This window comes from Saccoglossus kowalevskii, chromosome 2 (assembly GCF_978046115.1).
Source record: "Saccoglossus kowalevskii chromosome 2, keSacKowa6.1, whole genome shotgun sequence".
NCBI classification, from domain to species: Eukaryota; Metazoa; Hemichordata; class Enteropneusta; family Harrimaniidae; genus Saccoglossus; species Saccoglossus kowalevskii.
The window spans coordinates 7,267,934-7,280,072 of record NC_140642.1 but is presented as its reverse complement, the minus strand read 5'-3'; the positions used below and the strand labels follow the sequence as shown (position 1 = coordinate 7,280,072).

Genomic DNA, 12,139 nt, shown 5'->3' with positions numbered 1-12,139 from the left:
AGTTTTAGAAATTGTCTTTGTTATTAGTTATTTCTTTTTTCATAATAAATAATATTTATAGCTTCACTGAGCTTGAACAACGGGTATATTTGTTGAGTGCAATCTCATTATTAACATTTGGAAATAGTAATTATCTAAATAAAAAATTTCATTTTAAAAATAGTTTCGTTTATAGAGATGTTATTGTAATAAAGTTTGTGTCATGTTAATGCAACTATGAATATTTAATATCACGGAATTATAATTTCTTGCTAATATCATAGAGACTACCGATATGATATTGTATGGTATCTGTGAAATAGGCACTTGAATGAGATCAATGGCAAAAACATGCCATAGAGGGCGCTTGACATGTTTTTTACTTCTGTACAATATTTTTTTCGCAAGACTGCTAACCATTAATAACAAAGTAATTGCAAATATTTTAAATTATCCCTTTTTACTCTACATAACTATATCAGACAGACATGCATATGTTAAAAAACAATAATGACGGGACTATATGCTTTCTTGCATTCGATACTCCGCAATTGGAACGGTAAAGAGGTTCAGCCTCGCTTTCACATTCACATAAACAACTTGTTCGAATGCAGAATGCTTCGACGTGCAACACGACTAAAATTGTAATGTAAAAATACAATTTTTGCTCAAAGGTGAGTTTAATGGTTTACGTGATAAGCGAATTATAGTTTTGTTATATTACTTTTTGCAGCTGTCCAATTTTGCGCCCTCGTTTGGCAGCGACGAACAGTAATCTTTCATGGTATTACACTATCTCCTTCAGTATTTGTAGCACTAGCAGACGAAACTTTAAATATTGTGCATGTTTGCCAGCACTTTTTTCATGGTTCCATGGTTTAGTTCAATATTATTGGGAGCAAAACGTCGGCTTGTCAGTAACTCTTTATGTAAAATCTTTATAATTTCCTATTCAGATGGATTCCCAGAGTAATTGTATTTATATTACTACGTCAAATAGCGCTAACACTCAGGTTAACAGCATAAATTTAAGTACAGGTAAGTTAATATTATATTCATACTAAAACCTAGAACATCTCAAGTTTTTTTTTATTGAATACTCACACAGTGAATGAAAATGATTTGTGTACATGTAATGATTCTATTTTATCAAGTTCTAGTCACATTGATTTACGGTGGTCGTCGCGCTGCGCAAGTGCGACATTTGTGTTGATAAACAATGATTTTTCCACAATACAATGCGCTCTTCTAATGGAAATCACAAGTATAAGGTTTGACCTAGGCACGAGGTGAACTAATTACTGCCGGTGACTGTCGGTGACACAACAGTCAAAGTTTCCATCTTTGTTTATATGAGATTCATATATCTCGCGCATGCGTGGCACAACGACTACCCCTATTTAATCTGTTATTCATCACATTTTAAGTGATCATATTATGCAGGTGTATGATCTTTTTGTGGATAGTAATTATGTCAAGGCCACATTATTTTGGGCATACCTTCTAAATTTGAATCGACCTTGAGCCTGGTGTGTTTATGTTTTGAACTGCATATAGTGCAGTGTGGGTACAATCTAGCTAAAGACCAACCAGCAGATAATAGAATAACAATAATTGAACTGTAGAATATGCACATTCACAGTTCAGATGACAGTGCTAGTTTAAACAGTTTGAGCCACCATATGTATTGTACTGATTATTTTTCTCCAGCTTCCTCCATAGATAGTGGAATGACAAGAATCTCAGGATCAAATAAACATAGTGCAATTATTATTACTGTTGGTGAAGCTAGAGAAAAGCTGAGACAGCAGAATAGAAACCTTCAGCTTTTTGGTGATGACAATGACCAAGTGATGCTTCATCATTGTGGCATTTGTAAGATGTTATTCTTAAATCCTGGTAATCTGAAGAAACATCTACTCACTCATGATGATAATAAAAAGTTTCAGTGTGATGATTGTGAAAAGAAATTCAGAAGACGTGATCATTTGTGAGTATACTAGTATACTAGTATTTGCAAATGTTTTTCGCTACATTTTTGTCATGGGCCTTTCTTACCTTTGTTGTAATGAATATAAATGAACAAAACTGTCCCTAGATTAACAAAATTAACAAAAATTGTCTTCAATTTATGTCTTCAACAGGAAAAAACACTTGGAGGGTGTACATCAGAAGAATATGTATTGTTGCCCTGAACCTAACTGCAATGCAAACTTCAGAACAAGAAGGTTGTTAAATGTGCATGCATATAATCATATGTTGTCTGCCAATGAAGTTTCAATACCATCACCTAATAACATACAAGAGGGCAACAATATGCCAACACAAAATATGGTCTCTGAAGTTACCCCAGAGCCTGTTGTTGCTGAGAGCCACTTGGCACAAACAGTGTATGGTTCTGCTGCATCAATTGCCAGCATGGTACTACCAACACCTCCACCAAGTCCTAAGCAAAATTTGGCATCTGCTGCTTCAACACAAATCAGTGCTGCCTGTAACGTTCCAGAATTCATACAATCTACAGAGGTTTCTGCTGTTATATCTACAAATAAGTTGGTACCCGTCACACCTGTGGCTGGAGAGCCTGCAGTCAATCCACCTGCTACTAACATGGATGAGGTTATGTCAAAGACAATTAGTGGTCGTCCTACAATTCATTCTGGTGCTCTTCCCCAAATTACCACTTCCGTTGTGCAACAAAGTGTGAATGGTACAACTTCTCTGTTAGCTGCTACTGGCCTGAATACATCTACCCGTAACATGCAACATTTTGATAATCAACCTCCAGCAACCAATAAACGTATGAGAAGGGCAAGAGCTTTGCCAAATTTATTACGAAGAGTTAATTTGACTAAAACTAAATCAACATCACCAGTTATTGCTACACATAACAGTCAGTGTACTCTGCAGCAAAATCATTCTCTGTCTACTTCAAAACCTAGTGATACATCATCTGAACAGGCATCTACTAGCCAGAATATATTAATATCTGCTACAAAAGAAGGCAAGATGCCTAATTTACTGCAAATCGTTGGACTAAAAAATAATTATTTTGCCTTAAAACCAATTTATTCTGTGTCTACTCTGCCAAGTGTTAGTGATACTGTTGTCACAAATGGAATGGTCTCTAGAGAGACAGTTAACTCAACTGATTCAGTACCAGAGAACACTCACCCAATGCAACTTAGTAGGACTGATACAGTGACTGTTGGCCAACATACATCCACAATGCAATGTCCTGCTGTTCCATTACCCGGAGCAAATAAAACTGTAGCAATAAGAGAGAAAATAGATGGACCCAATTTAGTGAAATTGATGGAGATGGATAAATGTAGACTAATAAATATTGGTTCCAGCACTATCACCAATATTTCAAGCTGCTTTCAACCTCCATTGCAGCAGAGCATCACTGCAAGTAGTTCTAAACCAACAAATAGTAATCTGCCTAATGTGCTGTCAGAAACTTCGGAAGAGAAAACTGTTCCAAGTGGTTCATTTGCTTGTTCTCATTGTCCTCAAATATTCACATCTATGAGAGCATGTTGTGGACATCAAAGGATCCATAAAATGAAACAAAGCAATGCAAGTGTGAATAAGTCAAAACCGAACAGTAGAAAACAAAAGTCTGAAAAACAAGAGGTTCCTGAAACCTCAAAGAAAGGTAGGTGCAATTATATGCTAGTATGTACCTGATACTGCTAATTTTTTTAATTATTCACTTTCGTGCATTTATATTTTATTTATTTATTAATTTTTTCATTGACATTGTATTTATTTATTTACAATTTGGTTATTTTAAAAGTCATATTATTTCATATTTTTATTTTGATCATGTTTTTTTAATTTAATTATATTTATGTTTTAGTTTTATTTTTGTTACATTTGATTTTTAGGATCAGATTATTTAGATAGTGATAGACAATTACAGCAGGCAGTGAGGTCTCCCAGCAATAGCAGTAATTACAGTTTTAGACCAAATCGTTCATCTTGGTCAAAAAAACACCACCCCAAAGGGTGTCCATGTTGTATTAGTGTGTCTACTTTATCATCAACACAGAGCAGTCACAATGTAGTGGAAGCAGATCAACAAACCTTAGCGTAGGTTTTACTCATGTTATGCTCCATTGCTACTAGTATATGTATATCACTTATGGTGTTGAATCTACACTGTATAGTGTTATATAATCTTAGTATAATAATAATAATAACAATAATTAGTATAAATAGTATAGTAAAAGCCTAGGTCTTTAAGGTAAAAGCACTAACTAGATTAAAATATTTGTTAATTCAAAAAAAAAGCATACTAATTGATTATACATAAATTATTGCATTTCAGCACAGGGTGCATTAGATGACATAAATAACAATAAAATACAGATGAAACTTGTTAAATAAAACTTTGTAACTCATTCGTGATTTTTTTAAAGCAAACAAAAATTACATATACCATTAAATATAAGAAAGTAAAGTGGTGCACATTTTTTAATAAATTTTGGCCAATGAGGGCGCTGCTCAACTGTTCACTGCATTCAAGTGGTATGACACAGATCTTTATACAGTTACTACATTCCACATTCTCATAGCTAATAAAGTATGAAACATTGATGCAATCAAACCAATGTTCTCGACCTGCCTATTCCAGTAGCCACTGACTATATGAATTTTTAATTCCTAGGACATTAATCTTATTTTTTTATGTTATAAAAATATTATTTACCGTAATTATTAAATATATTACATTCTATTATTATAAAGATATATGACAATGGTGATTAATTGCTTTTTTAAAAGCTCTGTATCATTGTGTCAGCCACCCACTACTTAGATGCACCTCGTACATTATATAGTAATAATATATTAATTAAATGTTGAAAATCATCAGGTTTACCATAATCGTTCTGTTAGTTGGACCACCTAGTTTCAATTGAAAAAAAAAATTGTTGTTCCTCTAGCAATTCATCCACCTGGTAGGAAAAGTCTATGGTTGTTGATACATTTGATGTTTCCTCTCATTATTGAAAAATAAAATTATGATTCAATCACTCAACAAATATAATTTTAACAATTCATCCATCTCTAAAAATAATTATTTGTTTGTGGTCCAACTTATAAAAGGATTACGATATTCTCTATGATAGGTCTATTGCATTGTAAAGAAAGCAAACACTATAATACATGTATTAATTAGATACATTTATTGATAAAATTATTTATGAAATAAAATATTTAGCAAAACTGCATGGTATAAATATAAATTTAAATTATGCAAGCTGTAATATTTAAGCAAGATATTATAAAAAAATGATTAAATAATTTTGTATCTATCCCCACTTTTCTATTCTATTATTTATTTTATTCTTTTTCCATTGCAGAGCTGTCAGTAAAGAACCTTCAGTTCAGCAGTCTATATCTGTTCGAAATAAACATGCTGATATACCAGAATTATGTAAGTTCACCCACATTGAACTCAACAGGCACTTAACAACCCATATATATATACTTTATTTGCATTACATGTATTAGAAGTTTATCTTCAATAAAACATATGTGAACCAACAATAACATTTATTATATACTGGATACGAGGGCTTAAACCTCACAGAGGTATTGAAGGCAATTGCCTTGATGCTCAAGGAGTTTGTCTTGGTGCCCTTTGAAAAAAAAATACTGTTTTTTCTCAATACTATTTGCCAAGACAACTTTATCAAACTTTTACTTGAAAATGAATGACACATCCTCTAAACTCTGAAGCTCAATCCTTGAGATTATTAAAATGTGACTTATTAGGATCATATAAACACCTTTGTTATTTATTGTATGTGCTACTAATAGAGAAAATACAGTAAATATAATGTGACATTCTTATTTTTTTTTAATTTTTGCGAATGTTGCATATTTTAAGATATTGGTGTATTGATTTTGAATTATATTTTTTTATTGTGTATGAAAATTTTTTAAGGGACAGAGTGTCTGTGTATAATAATAGTAAATTAATATTAAGTACTCAAGTCAAAATCTAACTAACGCATCTTCACAGTACCTACCGGTAGAAGTCAGATTAATGGGGAATGTAGACAACATGGTGTTGGAAGTGAACTTATCTGGAAACCCGGTGATGGTGACAAGTTAACAAATGCTGATGACTGTAAGTATATGTTGAAAGATAATCTTTTACTGAAACCAATATTTTTCATGTTTAATTAGGTCAGCTGATCAAAATTCCTTGTATTTCTTGAAAATTTGTCATGTTATGGTCAGTTGATCTTAACTTGTATTTTTGTATTTCAGTACATGGACACCTATCAAGAATATTCGCTGGATGCAAAATACCTAAGAAGGAATCTGCTTCTACAGTAGTTGAAGATTTGACAAACAAAAACAATGTCATACTGCCTGTTGATGAGTCAAAAAATAGTGATGTGAATGTGAATGCCTTGACAAATGATGATGCAGAAGATTTACGAGTCTTAGATTCACAGATTCGTGGTAAGTTGTCATATTATGACCCTATCAATTAAATAGTATGAATATTATTAATTTTATCAGGTATACTTTCTAATGAAATAATATATGTTTTTATTGTAGTTGTTGGTAATATGTGGTTTAAGTATGAAGTCAGGCTGTTTGAAGAAGCCATACTCAAGTTTGGGAAAATATTTTTTAAGATATCTGATTGGGTAAGTGAAGTTACAGTATTGGTTCTAAGAATTTCATTTAATCATCTAAGATATATTATTGAAGTTTGTTTCACTTTTCACCAAGTAGATACATTTTTCAAATCATTACAGGTGAAAACCAGGTCTCCCAATCAGTGTGTAGAATTTTACTACCAGTGGAAACGTACACTGGAAGAATTTTATCCGGATGACACTTACAGGAAAAGAAATGCAAAATATGTAAGTATCCTCTCAGTGTCATAATTGATCAGCTTAATTGTCACGTTAATTTTGAATACATTTCAAATATTACTAATATGACTAAACTTTGAAGAAATGTGATTGATGTACCAGTATATTTGAATGAAATGGAGAATGCAATATTGAAGTTAATCTCAAAGGACAGTGGTCTTCTCACAGCACATGTTCGAATTGTATTTTACATGTGTTGTGTACATCAATATGAGTCTCAAACATGGTGCGACAACCACTGCCTTTCAATTAAGTACTCATTTGCATATTTAGTTATTAGCAACTTTATTACTCCCTAAAATTTATCAGCCATGTTGTGATTGATAGAGCTCAATAAGATGTGTTCATTGTGGGATAACTGCCATTCTTTCTTTTGGTGAAAATCTTTGGAATTTTTTAATCAGTTGGAGTTGTGTGGTAATGTAACTTAATATGCATATTTGGAATTATGAGCAAACTTTTAAAAATGTGAATATGCTACTAATATGGAAAAATTAGGTGGGCATATCCTTGCCAACCAGAGCAATTTTCATATTAGTTGCATAATTTACCAGTAATACCACATATATTGTATTATAAAGCATATAATATATATGAAATAGTATTATCAACTGCATTGTTGTAAAACATCAACATGGTGGATAGTAGAAAATGTTAATTTTTATCTCTAACAACCATAATCACAGCCATGCCCATAGCAACCAATTCAATTTCAATATATTTTTACACATCAATTTCAGATCAAAAATAAGCAAGCAAAAAAAAGGAAGAGAGACCAGGAACGAAGAAAGCAGAAAGAAGAAGAGTTAAAGAAAAAGAGGACAGAAGAGAACAAGGAGAGAAAGCAAAAAGGCCTTCCTAAAAGGTTGTGGAATAAAGATGAAGAAGAAGAGTTGAAAGAAAAACCTGTCATTAAATTAAGCCCTGAAGACTACTTGAAGAAACTTGCAAGAGCAAAGCAAATTCAGCAACATTATGTTTATGGTCAGCCTTTCCCAAAACTTGAAGAACCAAAATATCAAGATCAACTCATACAAAGTCTTGATGACTCTTCACGCAAGGATATTGACCTATGTTTAATAAACCCAGCGCTTAACCAACGAAAACGGCCTTTACAACAAGATGATGAAATCATTAGAGAAAATAAGAAAAGAAAACTGAACGATGTTATGATAGCTACACTACAATTACCGGTACCTGTAATAGATACACTGCAGGTGACTGCCTCAGGACCACCTAAATCTCAATGCTCCGAAGGTGAAAAGGATTCAACACAAGACAGAAAGAAACGATGTAGAGAAGATGATGTTGACAATAATTCTGCATCGACCAAAAAAGTTAAAGTCAGTCAAGCTTTTCAGTGAAGTTGCAAACTTACAAATCATGGACACAAATTCTATAAAGATCACAAATAATTTCTCAACAAATTAATATTTTAGACCATTTTGATTTCAATCATCCAATTTTTTTATACTTAAGTATATTTATAGCAAGTTAAATTGTGTAGTTTGATTGCAAACTAAATCATGATACAATATAATGCAATAAAGTATTGTTAATTTTTATCCATTTTAATTCTATACTATTCAACAATTATGTTGAATGTGCTTTATATATACTGTACATAAATAACTTTTTGTGCATCATTACCACTTTATGCTAATAATGTTTGACAGTTTTGGTATAAACCAAATTTATATTTACATTTTAGATGCAATGAAAGTGTATGTTCCTATGCCATATTTCAAAAATCTGCCAATGGGAAAGAAAAAATTATTTTATGATCTAACTAGTTATGATTTTAAAAGTACTATTAATAAAGATACTCAAAGTCTGATACAGTGTGCATTATTTGTTGAGACTGTAAACTGTTTAATTTTTGTTTTAATGATTTAATGGTGTGTGTGATGACAAAATGAATGTTGATGTAACTGTCTTTAGGACCCCGGGGAATTTTCATTTCTACAAAATTATTGTAAATTTCACTGACTTTCGAAATTCACAAAAATTACTACTATCAAACCTGTGTATAGTAACCACCCAAGGGAGTTTAAATTAAATTGGGCTTTATTGACAGGTGTTCTTTATATATGAAGGTTGGATTATTTTTTTTTATTGATCGCCAACTTGTACATGAAATAATTTTTGTCCAGAAAATAATGAGATGGTACTGTTGCAATACTAAAACAGGTTCGAGTGTACATGCAGACATTTTTTTTTCAGTTTAAGTACTCTATGACTGTAATATGAATTTTAACTGATAATTCCTCAAAGAATAAGTTTGGAGAATCTTTCACGTTGATGCGAAATTTCCACAACTGGTCTGTTCTGCCACGCCCTCTATGGTTGTCAGCACGTTTTTGAGGTGATAAATATGATAATGAGTCGCATGACTGTGTGGTAAGTTGTGGTAATTTTGCGTTGGACCAAAATTCTAATGAAAAGTGTATTGCACATTTTGTATTGAGCAATTTTAGTGAATATTGTGCAATGAAGTATACTGTTACAAAATTAATTATGCTTTGCATGCTTTCATATTATTTTCAGTTCCATATTGTTCATTAGTTCAATGAATAATTGGAATTTTGTACCACAGCAGCATTATTGTATGTGTCTAATATCCTAGCGTGAAAGATACAGTTCGATTTATATGGTTTAATTGAAGTGAATGACATAGATGAGACTATGTTAAATACCAGTGGTACAAGTAATTGTGAACGCATCTTGCTCATAGAAAAGTGCTTCATTTCCTACTAAGAGGAAATGAACCTCATTTATTGAAACACCCACCTGCTATGGCTTATATACAAAGAACTACGAGTACCCGGTACTTTTTATTAATTACATTAGTTTTACTAAAGAACTTTATATATACCTATGTCTGGTCATTGATGTTTTGATGGTATTTTTTTATCTTTAACATTGAATGAACCGATAATAGTTGGGGAAACTGCCAACCATTGTACACTGGTGTTTACTTGCCATTTGACCTATGTGTCACTAGGTGTGTGAACACATGTGTGTGGGTGTGTCCCTTGGATTCCACTGGGAATGTTGTCCAAATATGGATGTGCTAAAAATATTTCCGGAAAAGCTATTCTCACCACTGTCATCGTAAACCGGCTATTAATATATTTTGTAATACAAATATGTTTCACGTCATATATGATTATAGTTATAAAATTGTGATTATCACTGTCGATCTGATGCGAGTTACTCCGGGCGCCATCATGCGGTTTGTCCAGGCAAGGAATACCGAGAGTGCCTTTTCATGACGTCACATTCACGTGATATTCCCATTACACTGTTGTTATTACTCTAGCGGACATTTTGAGCTTACTTTGGAATCTAGGCGAAAGCGTTGGAAATTCTCAGATATTTGTTCATTTAACGGTAAGTTTCAATACAATTACTTGCACCAATAGATATACACTTCCAAACAGTCATATTGGTAGGACTTTTTTCTAGAAACTGTTGAATTGTATTGCTCACGAAATCAACACTCCAGACTTGTTTTTGATTGCCGGGGACGGGGTCGAATAATTTGTTACTTTACTTGTTGAAGTTTAACTTTGAACAGTATCATGGTGACAAGAAAACATCGTGTTACTCGTAGTAGGCGATGTCTAAACAACAAAAATATTTTTGAGTGTGTGACAGCGTTACAACATTATATGAACACGTTCTCCTTGTCAGCAACGTCGCAACAAGGTTACTGTTGAAATGCTTTTACGGCCGGTTGACTTGATCAAGTGAAGTTGTGTTCGTTTGTATTGTCACATTTCAGTGACAGCTCTGTGTGTTCACCCCATATTCTGTCTGAAAATTTCCAGATTACAGGGAGTTAATTTACGGATGTCTCTGAAATGTCTAAAGCTGTGTAGTATGGGTTAATTAATAGAAATATTTAATTGACTGTAATTGTATGTATATCATGTGTGAAGTTAACTGTTTATTACGCCGGGTTGTTGAATCACTGAACTGTAAACACTAGCAAGTTGCCAGTGATTGTGTACACCAGTTTGACGTAACTAAATAATTCCTTATTTTAATATGTCAGGATTGATTACATAATTATAATTAAAAACTCTTACTATCTTAAAACTCTTGAAAAAGGTATTCTTTGATCAGTGTGGCACGTTGTCATTGTTTAAATAACTGTAGAAATTCGGTTTGCAACGTACGTTGTATGACCTGTGCCCTCCGCTCTTTGTTCAGTTTGTATTCTCTACCTGTTATTGTGACACTCTAAAGGCCGGCTTCAGACAAAACTACTAGCTAGAGTAGTTCAATTCCATACATGCAATGTCTGCTGATTTTCCAGCGTGTCATCTATTTTATAACTACATTATGTATAATGCTAAACAAGGGCACTTGATATACCTTACTAATACTAATATGGCCTATTGGCCATCGAGGGTCCTGAGTATGGTAAGACTGACCAGTGCAGTCATACTTTCCCTAAGTTACAACTATCAGTGAAGTTTTATCTTTCTTAAAAAGGTGTGGTACTTGTCCTTGGTTTGTCAATTTGTTGTGTACATTGGATGAAAACACCAGTTTATAGTTTCATTTTCACATATTCATGTTTTGTAAATAAGGGAGCATTCCTGTGATTTCCTAACCTTGAGTACTGTTCATGTTTTAATAAGGTTGGTGTCAGACCTAGGAGCAAAATGATCACCATTTAATAGTTTCAAATGAACAGATTTGGTAATAGTAGTCATTATTTCCACATATTGCTATCTTTCCATCGATATATTACATTTAATTAAATTTAAACTAACATCCAAGGTTCCTTCACACACAAAAAATACACTTATTGCTGCCAAAAAATTCATACACTGTTTTAGCACATTCCAAGAATGTTGAAATGAGTGTTGAATTAATTCCATGCTCTCTGACCGCTTGAGAGCAGCTTGAATGGGGTACCCCTAAATTTAATGTGCCAGTAAATCATTTGTATATATTATTGAGCATGGTTTGAAAATATATCTTACCCGTATTCCAATAAACATACCAAAATTCATAAAATTAGATTTAGATATCATTGCACTTTTTTATACAATTTTTGTTTGCAGCTTACAATGTGTGCAAGCTTGACAATTCATTAAATACTGTACATTTTTACTACTGGTACTAGATATAACCATGATTTGACAATTTTATTGCTTTCTCTACTTCAAGAACACCATGATATTTTTACTATGTGGGAAATTTATAAAAATAAAACTCTTGACAATATACTGTGC

General features: G+C 32.7%; 1 protein-coding gene across 2 annotated transcripts in view; it reads left to right on the top strand.

The window, feature by feature from the left end:
* Window positions 1–10,133: 10,133 nt before the first annotated feature.
* Window positions 10,134–12,139, top strand: part of LOC102810078 (signal-induced proliferation-associated 1-like protein 2) — a 53,064-nt gene continuing 51,058 nt past the window's right edge. The window contains exon 1 of one of the 2 annotated variants that reach the window (XM_085508597.1): window positions 10,134–10,280. The gene's annotated coding sequence lies outside the window, so the exon portion shown is untranslated. The remainder of the gene's footprint in view (window positions 10,281–12,139) is intronic. The other variant, XM_085508603.1, reaches the window with a different exon arrangement.